The sequence below is a fragment of the Bombus affinis genome, chromosome 4, assembly GCF_024516045.1.
Source record: "Bombus affinis isolate iyBomAffi1 chromosome 4, iyBomAffi1.2, whole genome shotgun sequence".
Classification (NCBI taxonomy): Eukaryota; Metazoa; Arthropoda; class Insecta; order Hymenoptera; family Apidae; genus Bombus; species Bombus affinis.
The window spans coordinates 6,575,021-6,588,469 of record NC_066347.1 but is presented as its reverse complement, the minus strand read 5'-3'; the positions used below and the strand labels follow the sequence as shown (position 1 = coordinate 6,588,469).

Below are 13,449 nucleotides of genomic sequence, written 5' to 3'. Positions count from 1 at the left end.
GATTTAAAGAAAAAGCAAATAGGCTATACAATGAGATTATTAAAACCAGTAGCTCGAATCAGTTGCTTGCAACTGCCTTTTATATCAATTTCCCGGTTTACAACTCACATCAGCGTAAAGTAAGTATATATTGTTGCTTGCCTGATTAACCAAATTTTATTCTTATCTTCTTATCTTCACGCATATAATCACGTAAAATCGCTTCTTGTATCAGTCATGTAAAAAATACATAGTTCCATCAGTTGAAGCTTTCAGTCACGTTCACTCGATATAACTTCATCCCATCGATCTATCGGTGAACAAATATCATAACACAGTCGTTCATTTTATTAATATATACATATCTTTATTTTAATTTGGTATAAATTTTGTATTATTACCGCCGGTAGTTCTAGCGTTAATACAACTAAAGATCTCTGTATGCTCGTACATACATCAACACATAATATAATAATGTTCGTAATAAGCGTGAATTACCATGAGTAAAATATACAATAATCGTGCAGTATATTTTTGTCCTCTTGATATTACTTCAATATGTTGAACAAAAGATTTAAATTGAACGATACAAAATTTCTCAACTAGTTTCTAAAAACTCTCTTCGAGATATCTACAACGTTTCGAACAATCGTGTTCCAATCTTTAAAATCTAAACGCGTACCAAATAGGTAGCTTCCTATTTCGTGCTAATAGCGTCTTATCTTCATAGTGAGAATGAACTCGTCCATTTCGATGCAGCGTTCACGCGTATCTAAAATATTGGTGGAACAATGAAATACGACAGGGTCCCTCCGTTAAATCTCGAGGATCGTTCAACGACGCGTAACGAAGCAGTTTCACGCGATCTCGCGCTGTCCGGAATCATAATCGCGATGACGAGGCGGATCTCTGATGGCCACTCGGGTTCCTATTGTTCAGGGTGCGTGGAAGTCGCGTGCAGCCTGCGACGAGCACCTAGAAACTGTTTAATTCAACCGATGTTCGCGAAATTATTGGTGATCGATGACGTATGAACTCGAGGAACAATTTTTAGATATTATGTTCGTAAAACTGGCTGGCTTGTTTACCTTAATCCTTTCAAGAGAGATTCTTTCAATAATGAACTAATTAATAGCAATTAAAAATGAACAAATAAAATTAACACACGATACGATAATATCGATTACAAAGCATTAAAATTTGAAAAAATTAGGTAAACTCTTCGTGGATCCACCTAAGTGGCATTTCATCTTGAAATTTCATTCCTGCGAATTTGTATTTTTATCGAGAAAGATTTTAAACATTGAAACTTCGTAGATCGATGTAAGCAAAATTCTACCTTTGAATTTCTCTTCGAATTTGTGTCTTTATCGAAAAAGTTCGAGGTATTTTAAAGCTTTAAAGTTTCAATGATAATTTCGAGAAGTCTCAGATATGTCAGAAAGCCTGTAACAACCCAGCAGTCTTACAAAACGTTGCTTCGAGACGTATTAGGCTTCGTGGTTTCGTAATCCTGATAGGTTTAAGGCTTGTCCAGATTTCCAGACAATTATCCGCGGACATGTGTCCACGAACAGTCAATATTGGCAAGTCTTTTGTCTTCCGTTGAAGTGGAACACAAGAGACTACGTCCATAAGACACATTGTCTGTGAGTCTAGGGAAGCCTTTACAAGTCTGAAACGCCGTTTATATTTCCTTGCAGAGTGTATATCTCGAAACATGAATAAACACGAAACCCTCCTAAATTAATCTGTACTTCGAGAAGATCGAGAATGAACGGAAAGTCGCGTGATTAAGTGAAAGTCTAAAAGCACGCGAATCTGTTGGAAGCTGTCTCTTCTTCGTAGTCTGGTTGAACGAGTGGCGAGAGAATCGAAAGGCGTTCCAGAAGCGTAAAAATAGGCACGGGCATATTTGTGTGATGATTCGATGTACGACGGAAGAGAATTCAAGGGTCAAGTTGCTGTTTTATGATTCCGTCCCGTTTCTCGAAATATCCACGTGAAAAGGAGGGAAGAAGGAACGATCGCGGGCGTAGCGGTTCTTTTAAAGAACGAGCACGTGAAAGATAAAGGTTGAGAAACTCGACGTCGATTGCCTCAAATGGAAGAACTAGCATTTTCATCCGATCAACGTCATCCGATATCTGGACGATAAGTCAGCCAACTGAACGACCGCGAGAGCCGTCTCGTCGGATTGTCCCCTCGAGATCGATCGATTCGTCTATTTTCCCTTGGTTTTTCGGTCGTTTGAGAGATCACAAGGCTGGATTGTGAGACATGGATGCCTTGGAATTGCAAGCAGCTCTGGTGAAGCTGGATCCAGCCACCACGGTGACGCCGATCGGCTCGAACGTGAAAATGCTGCCGGCTCATCATCGTATCGCGTTCACGGTCGATTTGGACGAGAACGATATGACGTTGGAAAACACGACGCAAAACGACGAGAAATCGAACAACATGGCTATGCAGACGAACAACGCCTCTAGAAAGCTTCACAACAATTGCTCGGCCCAGCTGACCGTACCGGGCCATCAGAATCATCCTAACAACCGGCAGATAGAGGTGTCCAAGTGCGAAATGGCAGAGGTCAGGTGACGCCAGCCTTGCTACGACCTTATCTTTTATCACACTTATCCACCGCACAGGGGCAGCAAGCATCATGCTAAGCATCACGCTAAGGAGAAGAGACATCATCATCATCATACAATGCATCATCAGCATCATAGATCTCATGTGGTGAGTCAGTGCGTTCTATTCGTGCGTGATCGTACGTTGTTTTACTATACATTGGGCAGGTTTCTTCTTTTTCGTTTTCTCAATCGCGAACTGTCCAGGTTTGTGTCTATTGTTTGGTAGAAAATGTCTGTTTCTATATTTTGCTCTTTTTTCGTAACTCTTCTATAGTCTTTGGAATTGTTTTATTTAACGTTATTTACGACTAAATTAATTCTGTCTCATATATTCGATACTGCTGTTGTTTAATTGAAAGAATTTTCTTTTCTTTTCTCTTTTTACGTAATACCGATTTCGTTTGCTCGGAAAGTTTTCTTATATTTATACAGTAATAAAAATGTTCGTTTTCTTTTTATCCAATAGCGTTTAGTTAGAGAATTTTCCAATCCAAAAAGAAACGGATCGTTGACGCAACAATCAAGAAAGAAATTCAAGCGATTTTATTTTGCAAAATTCGAAAAGTTAGAGAGAAGGAAAACGCAATTGGGTCAAAAGAATTTTAAAAAGCGTAACAGGGTTGAGTTCTTTCTTTTATGTTAGGTTTTCTACGAACTCATTGTGTAAATTACAAAATGATCGACGAAGGATTTTAGTACAATTGGAATCGTTGTTTCGACTGGTTGTTTAAACATGTCGGTGTTATACTATAGTATAATTATTTTTCGATTCATGTATTTATGTCTATGTATAGATGGATTATGTGTTACTAGGGCATGCATGATGTTCATCGTGTAGTGAAATCATATGGTTAAGCATTCAACTGCTTTTACTTCGCGGTACTGTTATTATAGCGAAAGCCAAACATTTTAGTCGTCATTACAACATCTAATCGTTAATAATTTTCCTTTAGATACATCGTCATGCTTCTTTTCTGCATTTCATAAAATTCTATCTTATTTCATCTTAAATTAAAAAATTTCATCTTATTGGAATATAGTTCAAGGTGAAAAATTGTTAAATGAAAAATGTAGGCTAATCAGAGTAAATAGGTTAAAGTATAAAATACCGTTCGTATGATTCGACAAAGGTTGAGAAATTAAAGGACCGTGTTTCATAAGTAGATAAATGATTTTAAGCACACAAAATCACTAGCCTGGATTATGGGCTCTGTAATATCATTGATGGAAAAAGTGTTCTTTGTCATTAGCGTCCATTAACGTTTCAGCCATGTCCATTTCTGTTACGTAAAGTTCGTTACATTAAAACATGGCCAAAGAAAAATTATATTCTCACATCAATATATATTTCGTGTATATGTTTTATGTACAATATAGCGATAGCAACAGAATGAAAAGTATTTCTGAAGTTTATAAATGGAGACGGAAATTGAAGTATTTTAAGAACGATTTCTCGTTTATGAATCATATATTCTTCTCGTATATCTTCTTATTATTACTGACCTCTTATTTGCGTTCACGCATTTTTTAATGCGTACGTCAACGCCATTCGATTGGAAAATTTCATTAAAAAGTGAAGAAAAAGATCCGGCTCGAAAATAGTCGTAGAAATCCAACACCGTCTTGCGAACAGAAGATTCATCTCCAACGGATACTACGTTACCATCTATCCAAATTGATGAATTGTTCAGAAAAATGATGACGAAGTTTGCAACTTCGTGATGAATATAGCAACTCGCAAATAACGTCCGCGTATATTTATTGAAAGACATTTCTAGCGAGTTGGTAATATCGGTCAAGTGTCAAACTTTATATATCGTGCGCCTTAACGATTGAATTGAGGGAATCTCCAGAGAATAAGCACTCAAAATCTGAGTCAAGGTTGTCGCAAATAATCTTACCTTTAAATAATTTCACCCCTTTGATTCAATACTTCCACCTTTCATGATCAATTCGATTTTTGAAAGTGTCGTAATATCAGCGTAGTTGCAACGTTAGTACTATACAATAAACGTCTAACGTTTAATTTCTCAAGGATCAAATGATCAACTTCGATGGAGTTAATCAACTTGTCGTTTAAGTGGCTCAATCGGTAATGAAAAAATGTTTGTCATGACGCAAGAAAATACGATACTAAAAGTTCCTTTGGAAAACAGAACGCTGTCTAAGTATCTCTGCGTCAGTCTCTGGTGTTACTCAAATTTGACACGTCGTTAGATTTCTTCGAGTGACAATTACTCGTGAGAAAAGTAACACATAATGGGCCTATCGTGAGTCACTTAGCTGCTCTAGCGTCGGACTATCAGCGCGGTATGAGCATTAATGGACGTATTTCCGGGACACGAGGTTGGCTAACGTAAATGAGACGAGATAGAATGGCCGTGCACTGTGACCTGAATTTCTTTAAGGGCACCAGTTCGAAGGGTGATCGTTCACGTAGACTTGTTACAGTTCAAGAACAGGGACATAACCCATTTAAGACCTATTTCAGTTCAGAGGAAACTATTGACAAGTACATCGCTGAAACCGCATTCAATTGCATTCGTGCAACCATATAAAGGAATAGTAATTACTAAACGATCTTTCTTTTGATTGCTCGGATTATTTCTTTATTGCTAACAGTGGAAATTTCGTACTAATTTAATTCGCTGTAATCGATGTCTAATCTGTCGATGGTTAATATTCTGCAATATTGGTAATTTCATTGGGGATTTTGGTAATCTTCGTTTATCCGACAGTTTCTATGAAGCTAATATCTCCTGACTGTATTAGGTTGTCCGAAAAGTGTCTTTCTTTTACAGACACGTTTTTTACAACAATGCATCTTTATACAACATGAAACCTAATCTGTTAAACGTTGTGATCTTTATCTTGATAGAACAAAATGGATCATAGGTAATTCGATAACATGATATAAAACGAAAAATATCGTGGATCCATTATTTTCTTATAAAACGAAAGAAACTTCTCGGACGACCTAATATTTGTCATCGTTGTCAAGCAGTGATCTTGAATGTTAGATTTTTTGCTCAATGATCGATTATCGTATTTTGAAGATGTAAAACTATGTAGGACGCATATAGTGGTCTTATAACATTCGGTCACTCTGTTCACGAATGGAAGTTGCCCTAACTAAATCTTCAATTAATTCAGCACGATGGTTGAGTAACAAATGAACTTCAACCGCAACTGACTAGTGACGCTAGAAAACTCATTACCTGGAAGCTTCTCTATTCTACAAATCTATTAAACAAACCTTTTGTATGCGTACATAAATCAAGTGATTCGTCAGAAACAGTATAGTACATACATCATGTTGAACGATGTACAATTTAGCAATTTAATTACAGACTTCCAGCTTTCTTTATTACGATATCATATTTGCTTGCATTTAACAATTATTTTCCAAATATATAGATCTGCTATAACTTAATTTTTCTTCGTCAATTAAAAGTATTAGTTTTGGACCCATTTTCGTTAACTATACATAGATTAATAATACAATTTCATAATAAAATTTCACCCCATTTTTCTTCGTCACTTTGTACACTTCATTTTTTGCTTAACACGAAACGATAAATTCAATATAAACAAAATATTCGACGAAATTCGAATGTACCTAGTAAATATTTCAACGATCATAAACCAGAGAGATCACGAGAAATACAGGCAGCACGATATATCGACGAGATCATACCAGTGGTTGGGAAAAAAGAGGGACACGGACTAGACGATCGGCTATCACGCGAAACGCGTATCAGTTTTGTTGCGCGAACGCCGGTTTGCCTGAAATCGAAACCCAGTTCTGTTAGGTCGCAAATATTGTTGCATTCGCTTTTGACAAGCGGCACCGTTAAGCCTTCGTTGCGGCAACGTCAGACGTGATTCATATCTGCTCGACATTGAGCCATTGGCGAAACGTTATACTCTTATTCCGGGTGTAGCTCCCAACCTGCATAAACCATGCAGAAAGCAGAATTACTTCTGGTTCCAATGTTACTCCGCTTACAGGAAATATTTGCAGACGTTTCACGTTTTTTCAACGAGGCTTGTTTCTTAATGAAGCCTTTAAGATTTCTTCCCGGAATGGATATATAATTTTTATAATCCTATGAAATTATTTTTCCAGTCCTCTTACATAATGACCACTTCATTTAGGTTCCCAACAAAAAAATTTAAAACATTATTCGCTTGACGGCGAGCTACGGTTAAGTAACTTAAAACTTATACGTGTATGTAGCTTTCGCATTTGCTGTGTCTCATTAATCGCTTTCCTATTTATAGAACATTGTAATCCGTCGAGAAGCACTGAATTTTCAAACAAGTTGGGATAATCGATCGTTTGTGTTTCCACGTGCGTGTTTAAATAGTCTACATAGTATGTCCACATTAGGGGGATTCATGTGAAATTGTTTTTCGGCCTGTTGAACATAAGAGGATGATATTTATCGCTAATATACGAGGAAATATTTAGCGTTCGCTGAATTGTTTTTTAACTATTCCATCACAGAATGGTCGATTCGATATTTCTCTCTACATATTATCAATTATACTGAAAAAAAAAGAATACATGTTCAAATAATTCTACGGAAGATACAAGTATCGTTTAAATTGAAAAACAAAATTCTACGGTATAAATCTTCACGTACAGCAAATAAAATCACGTTAAGATTACACGGAGAAAGAAAAAGGAGCGACCAGAATGGCTCAGTAATTCCATTACATCAAATTGCCTACAAAAATGATGGATCGAGTCCAAGAAATCGAATCATGTTCCACTCGTTTCCATCAAATTTAACAGAATGGATTTGTTATCCTAGTGATAAATAGATGCTATCGAAGGTAAAATTAGCATCGTTTATGTGCCACAATGATCCGATGTACGAACAGGGATGACAGTGATACGGGACAAATTCTATGTAGAATTGACATGAGCGTGGTCTTTCATTAATACGAAACACCTGTAAATCTGGTAACGATCGCATACACCAAACGAAAAGCAATTCAACCCTGATCCCTATCAACGTCTGCAAACGAGCACACGGTGCTTAAATCGATCGAAAATTGCCAGTCAAGAATTGGATCAAGCTTGTCGTGTCTGGAAGCACGTGTAGTACACCGAGAGACAATACGTTCACATTGCTACACATTTCCCCTTGTGCAGCCTGGACAAATCGATAGCGAGGACCCTGTAACTCGGCCACCCCTACCATTGCCTCCCTTCTATCGATACACGAAACCATTCTCCAGACGCGATGTTGAGAATCTTTTGTTAGATTAATTATTAATCCATTATTAATATCATAATCAGGACAGAGTAAATATAGGAGTGGCGGAAGGCTAGTCATGCTCTGTAAATTGGATATTATTAATTAATTATTAAATGTTTAAATATGGGAGCATTAAATATAAACAAGCGTATCAATAATGTTCTAATTACTAGTAAATGTTAAAATAAATAATGTTCTATCGAGGAAGGCCGCAACCTATTGCCATTTTACTAGCTTATCGTAAAATATTAAATACAAGCTTGATGCAAATTATCGTTTATTTAAATAAGACACTTTTCAGATTTTAGAATTGATTCTAGAATTGTTCTGAAGTCGATATAGAATGAGAAATATAATTTAAATTAAAGTAATAATTGAACAATTTACACCAAGTTCAAATACATATGAAATATGTAGAACAAACGTAGAAATTTTTGTTTCCTACACGTATCGATTCTATGATCACAATTCTACGTATCTGCTTTAAAAACCGAATTCTACATAATGTATTTATTTAAGTTTGAAATGCAGAAGCTATGTATTTCAAAAGAATTAAAGAGAAAAGGCAGTGTCTTCTACAAACCTATACAAGATTTTCCAAGGAAAGCTGATTCGTGCCAATAGTGTTACTCATCACTGTAAATGACAAATGCCTACCTCCTTTTCTGTTCGAAATAGTTCAAATAGAAACGACTAAGGAAATACATCATCCTATCGCAGCTAAAGTGGGAAAATTAAATATTCGTAAAATAATAATTAACTACGTTAATGGTTGTAGACTAGAGGTCGACGATCATGTTGAAAAGAATAAGTAACGTATAGATACTGGAAATTGAACGTTCAGTGGAACTTTCTGCTCGTCTTATGTCTCTTTCAGCACACTACAAGTGTCTGTATCTCCTTTATCTTTACAGTCTCTAGAGAATGCAAATTAGCGTCTTCTCTCGGTACATCTGCTGCCGGCAAATGCGTGTACCGAGTTTATAATCGTATGCACACACGCGTTGCTTCCATTCCTCCTGTCGTTTGGTCGTGCATTGTTTGCGATATAAGGTCTAACGTGTTCGATCGAGAGAACGAGTCTCGTACGTGATAAGACAACAAACTAAGGACAGATGCGTCCCATCTTGGCTCTGATTGACACGATCTGTTACCTGTCTTCCGATATTACGTACTTAAGCGATCGTAGGTATTAATGATATTAAGTAGATGATTGAAATTTGGAATTTAAACGTGACTTCTTCACGCTACAGTTAAATTCGGTATTTGACTTGATCGATAGTTTAATCGAAATTTAATTGTGTATATGAAATTCAAAGGAAATACTATGATTACGTATTATAGATATGTATTTTTTGAGATGATTTCTGGAAATGTCACATAATTACTCACTTGAACATAATTAATCAATTTTAAAAGATTATTTTATAAAAGTGTACAATTATGTGAACATTTAGGTAACTGTAACTGCATATAGCATATGTTTCGTGTAATCATGTCATGGTACCCTTCTCTGTCAGGGATGTTTGTAAAAGAAAAATTAAATAGGCCACCAAAATAAGGAGGAAGAAATGAAGAAAGCGTTACTTACGTCTTAGGTTGTAGGCTTTTATTTTTATTAAATTTTTACAGAGTTTAGATAGGGTAAGAGAACTATCGATTGGAGAAGTTTACTTTAATATGTGTGCAAACTAGTTCCGGAAATCTAGCTTCGATTGCGGAGCTTTGAATTTCCTTGGTGGTATTTGCTAATAAACTCAATTCCGGCTCGACTGTGGACACACCTGAAGTTTAGTTAGTTCCTCTAGCGATCGATCTTGGAGGATGCAGCATTTCAAGGATTAAATAACGCTAATCACTCAATTAGTCCAATTACATAATTTATTTCGTTGGTAAATCTCACAATTTCTCTTCGTACGAAATTCATCTTCGTTAACTACACAGATTAAAAAGACTACGTAGAAATTCTAAGAACACTAGATCAGAATTTCTCTGCAATTTTACCGCTGTAAATTTCCATTCGATTTCCTCCGTGGAATGATTAAAAGGACAAAAATGAGCCAATTGATTAACTACGGTAATTTGTGAAAATTACTTGGAAAACGAATCATCGCATTATCAAATTCTCCGAATTATCCAGTTCGACGAAAACACGATTAAAGGACAGGTCATCGTATTATGGAGGAGCAAGGCTGTTTCCGCGTTAACGCGCGAACAGTTTTCGAGATTCCACGAGTATGGATGAGAATCGCGCTGGTTTTTCCGCGTTTCATGCGGGTCACGCGTGTCAACGAGCTCACGAACTTTTAACAAGTTTGTATTCCGAGTGCAGAGTCCGTCTCTCTGTATGTCATTTGTACCCCACGATATACGCGGCAAGTGCTCGTCTTAAACGTGCGAGCGCGTGTGCTTACGAATTTCGCGGCATCCGGCCGATGTTGATCACGCAGTTGTTTTATTGGCTATTGGATGAGCTTGTAATTATTTCTCTTAATTGCATTTCGTAAAACAATGGTCGGTATTGTTAGTTCGGTCGGTTCTCTTCATTGTTCTCGTCAATGTAACTACTTCCAACGCGGACCTAGATGCAAGATCAATCAGATTTCTATTAAAATAATTTGTAATAAGGAAACACATAAGGATAAGATGTTAATCGTAAGTGACAAAGGAATTCGTTATTTCATTTTTTAAGTAAGCACTGGTTACATGCGTCGCGTATATCTGTGTACTATACGTGTCTCGTTATGGAAAGCTTATTAAGAGGAAAACAAATACGTACGTATAGTGAAAGTTCATTAATCTGAACCTATTAAGAGGAAAATATTTGATGTATGAAACTGGAGCTGATATAATGGCTAGTCATCCATTCTCCTCAGTATCTTGACTTTTCTTTCATAGAATAAAAGTTCACGTTCTGATAAATGAAATCAATGAGCAGGAGTTCATTTAATTAAACGCAAACAAAAGTTTCGTTCTAAAAGTAAATGGAATTCTATCGTAATATATAGATTTTGATCTTGTCTATTATGTCTTCAATAAGGAACAGTCGTAAACCGGATCTCATTATTTTCTATAAATAAGCTAGTTGTATAAATGTAACTTCCTTTCTGTTTGCTTTACAAACTTATCAGATTTTTGTGCTCTATGCATAGTGTATATGTATGTTAGACAATCGTAGTCAAAAGGGTTAGTGACAGCGAAGAGTTAAGTTACTCGGGACAAACAATCTGCAACTTCAACAGAACTTCTTCCTTTACAACGGACATACTCTTTTTCTTTGCTTCCACAGACATACTTCCTTCTGTACTAGAATGCTACAATTGTTACGAACATTTCTTCAGAGCACTTCCCTCTGATTTTCCTATTCACTCACGTACGTTATATACACACACTCTTATTCCAGTTTCCCTCGCGGACAAGCATCTTGTTTTCCTATGGCTTTTTATCATACTCGGAGTTTTTTACTTGGAACGCCACAATTTGTGTACTTTTTACCGAAACAATACCGTACTACGAGTCTTCAAAACAGCGTAGAAAACAAAGAAACAATGCAATTTGCTTTGTATTATGTGATCTTCTCGTTTACGTTTAATTTTGATCATAATTCTGAGGAATTTGAAAGTTGTGGAAATGTACAAAAATATGTAAAATATCCGAAAGGAAGTAAAGTTGCATATCGCGTTTAATAGACGAAACAAAGCTCAACTTAAATTGCTTGAAAGATGAAGATGCTTGAAAAATCATACATATTGTCATACATATTCTCTTTCATATGAACAGACTATCGATATTATGATTAGAGACTGTCAATATTTCATGCGAATAATTTTTTATGACATAAGAATGTATGAAATTCATATAATATACATGAAGTACATATACAAAATTGCTTATACCAGTTATAATATGTAGTAGCTGAAACAAATTGCTATTTAAATTTCGCTTCCTTAGTTATGTTAATCAATGTATAAATTTGCATAAACATCCGTAGTCTATTTATAAAATAGACAACACGTTGGATATGTGTTATCCAAACGGTGTCCATATTATTATTATACATCATTCATGGGTTTTCTCATAAACCCTTTATCCATCGTTCTTCATTTCCCATCTTTGTGCAACGTTACCTCGTCGACCACCCTCATCACGTTTTCATGTAATTTCGTTTCACCAGGGGTGCTATATCGTCGCGATATACGCATGCAAACGCAGCGGCACATAAATTTCAAGGGATTCGCGCGTTCGCATTACTTTCGCGATTTTGTGGCCGCGTGCATATGCGAACATGTCGTCACGGGCTTGAAACCTCATCCTTCGATGCCGAATTTAAATATAGCGACCAAACAACTGGTATTTTATCATTCAGATGCAACTATTTACCGCGGAATGACCCATTTTCTTCTATGATCGAATTTTCTCTCGAACACCAGTCGAATTAAAAAGAAATTTCGTAGAAGAGGGTCGAAGAATTTTGTTTATTTTATTGGGAATTGAATTAATACTTTTGTACGTATTTCATTGTGCTTTTTTAATTATTTTACGTTTTAATGTCGCTTTAGTTTCGATCGAGAAAAAGACCTTCAATAATTTAAATAAATTTTTAATATACGATCGAAACAGGAAACGATGGATATCAGAGACTATTCTTCGTAAAATCTTCATGTAGAGTTTACTTCGGGAGTGCTACCATCGTAATTAACTTTGCACAAATTTATAATTCAAATACTAAATACTTCCTTCGGTATTTCATACATTCAGCTATTTCTATAACTGTCTTTCACTTTTATGCTTGCATTATCTTGTTTTTGTTACACAATTAATCGTTTAAATGAATATCATACAATTGAAATAATTATACTCTTCACTTCATCAACAATGATTCCCTACACCGCCACTTTTACCATTTACATTTCACTGCTTCAATAGTCACTTCAACTATGTAGATAATTATACTTCAATTTCATTAATGACACTCGTGCTATCAGCCACTTTTACCATTTTAACTTTCTCTTTAAGTACCATTGCTATTATTGCTTCAGAAACGTAGCTGATATTATCAATTTGGAACTAAGAAAAAAAAGCTAAGAAAAGTAAAAAAACTAAATATGAAACATGAAATTGAAAAACTAAAAAACCAAAAGATCTGAAAAAGTAGAACGAACTATTTGCGACGCGATTTACTCGACTCACCATTTTATTTCACGTCCATTTTTCCAGAAATCTCCCAAATTTCATCTCTTTTTTTTCCATCTATTCATCGTGTCAACGCGATTTTACTACCTTCAATCTCGATTGCCATCGAACCAACCCTCAGCACGAAGTATTAAAATTTTCCTATAAATAAGACGTCTCAGAGTTTCTGGCGGTGATTTATATGCCACTTACGCACACGTTTCGTTTGCCAGCCTGTGTACTTACTTTACCCTCTTCATTATCGTTAAACCGGTTGCTAAAGCGACCCCTGGCTGGTCTAGCACCCTTGTTTTCGGTGGAACCCTTCGTCGTAAAGGGCCACCGACAAGGTCACTCTTTCAATCAGCGCTCGACGGCCTAACGAAGCTGAAAAA

At 36.1% G+C, this 13,449-nt stretch overlaps 1 protein-coding gene and 1 long non-coding RNA gene across 5 annotated transcripts in view; both read left to right on the top strand.

Annotated features, from left to right (window-relative positions):
- Nucleotides 1–1,879, top strand: part of LOC126915719 (uncharacterized) — a 30,394-nt gene extending 28,515 nt beyond the window's left edge. For both annotated transcript variants that reach the window (XR_007710305.1, XR_007710306.1), the window contains exon 2: nt 1,683–1,879. This is a non-coding gene — a long non-coding RNA (uncharacterized LOC126915719). The remainder of the gene's footprint in view (nt 1–1,682) is intronic.
- LOC126915693 (probable serine/threonine-protein kinase dyrk2) overlaps nt 1–13,449 on the top strand; it is a 263,932-nt gene that overhangs the window by 116,385 nt on the left and 134,098 nt on the right. The window lies entirely within an intron of this gene.